The 1,832-nt window shown below is 43.0% G+C and overlaps 1 pseudogene; it reads right to left on the bottom strand.

The window, feature by feature from the left end:
* Window positions 1–1,325: 1,325 nt before the first annotated feature.
* Window positions 1,326–1,443, bottom strand: LOC126426115 (5S ribosomal RNA; annotated as a pseudogene).
* Between the last annotated feature and the right edge of the window lie 389 nt (window positions 1,444–1,832).

Below are 1,832 nucleotides of genomic sequence, written 5' to 3' on the forward strand. Positions count from 1 at the left end.
CTTATAATCAAAGGAAAAAGGCGTTTTCTTTGTTTTCGTGAGGCCACCATAGCGCTACAAGTTGGATGTAGTGGATTTAAAGTTGATCTTCCAGGAAGTTCCGCGCAGATACATATGAGCTACTCATCACTCAACTCTGAGGCAGTGTTGTGCGCTAAGCTGTGAATCTCTGCTCGAAGATCAGTAGGAATGCGGCACAAGATACTGCTGAAAATAACAGGCAGCGGTTGAAGTCTGATGTTAGGACTGAGGAGCCTCTAAGCATTTTTCTGTACGTGAGGGGCTACGACCTAGCACCGCGTTTCTTCATGTCTCTCCAAAACCCCTTATGAAACAGATAAATAAGATCTCATAAAACACAAGAAATTGTGACAAAGTGAATAGTTAAATACTGTAGTCTAAAATTCATCTCCGTTTACAGCAATTATCTCATGATGTTTGAGTGAATTTCGCCTTTCTGATGACTCAACGAACTGAATGAGCTACCAGTCAACATTCAATACAATTTTTTAATTTTATTTCGGGTTGAAAAGAAAACTGTACAGTAAATGCTCCAATATTGCTATTAAAAGGCGTTAGTTTAAACGATTCCCATGGATAAGCCTCTCAAAAATCAGCAATAATAGTTATTATCCCAGAATTTTACGGCTACATGTTGGAACCTTCCACACAATATATTTTAAATTTGAACGATAACTAAATTTTTGGCCAATAGCTGTGAGGAGCTCGGACACTATGTTGTATATTCAGCAACTCTTCGTGAAGTAATACAGTGAGCGTATGTGTAATAGGTAGGAAAAAGCATGATTGTTTCCAAAATTTGAACTTTAATAAGAGAATAAAATGTACTAGAAGTTACATGAACCTAGAACTTCAGTAAAAAATAAATGAATAAATAAGTAAATAAAATCTGCGATGGCAATTTAAAAAGAATTAGTAACGTGTGAAACTAAGGCGGAACAGCTGTGTCGTGAATTTTTAATTCGCGGCACTCCTAATTTCCCACCCCGGACAGCCGTCCGCGTTACCTTGATATGGTAGCTGTCCGGTGGCGATGGCAGTATTAGACCGGTGTGTTGTTCTGTTATACAGGATAGCGCAAGATTGTAAAACGTAAACTCCGTCCACAGGCCCTGACGGACCCAGCGGTACTGACTGGCCACCGTGTCATCCTCAGGCCACAGGCTTCACTGGATGTGGATACGGAGGGGCATGTGGTCAGCACACCGCTCTCCCAGCCGTATGTCAGTTTCCGAGACAGTAGCCGCTACTTCTCAATCAAGCAGCTCCTCAGTTTGCCTCACAAGGACTGAGTGGACCCCGCTTGCCAACAGCACTCGGCAGACCGGATGGTCACCCATCCAAGTGCTAGCCCTGCCCCACAGCGCTTAACTCCGGTGATCTGACGGAAACTGGTGTTACCACTGCGGCAAGGCCGTTGACACAGCACAAGAATAGTTGACACATTTTAATACTGACTGAAATTGCATCTATAGCTATATTCCATTCAGATTCTGCTCCAGTGGGTTTTGTTTCATGGAAGTGTCGGCAGATGTCTGCTGCTGCAATACTATCAGCCTCTTGTTTCGCAGTTAGCGTTCCGCCATGGGCGAGCATATGTTCAGCATCGTGTTACGGTGGTTCTCTGTCACGCTGAATTAAAAAGTCCCACAGTAACGCAAAGAAGATTTAGGACAATATTCCACACGTGTTGGGCCCATTGAAGGTCAAAATTCTTCACTTAACGAGAAAATTTATATAAGAATGCAATTTGTTGGAAGAGAATCAAGCACAGTCACCGACTGTTCGTCTCCAGCGAACATCGTAGGGGT

The sequence above is a fragment of the Schistocerca serialis genome, chromosome 1 (assembly GCF_023864345.2).
Source record: "Schistocerca serialis cubense isolate TAMUIC-IGC-003099 chromosome 1, iqSchSeri2.2, whole genome shotgun sequence".
NCBI classification, from domain to species: Eukaryota; Metazoa; Arthropoda; class Insecta; order Orthoptera; family Acrididae; genus Schistocerca; species Schistocerca serialis.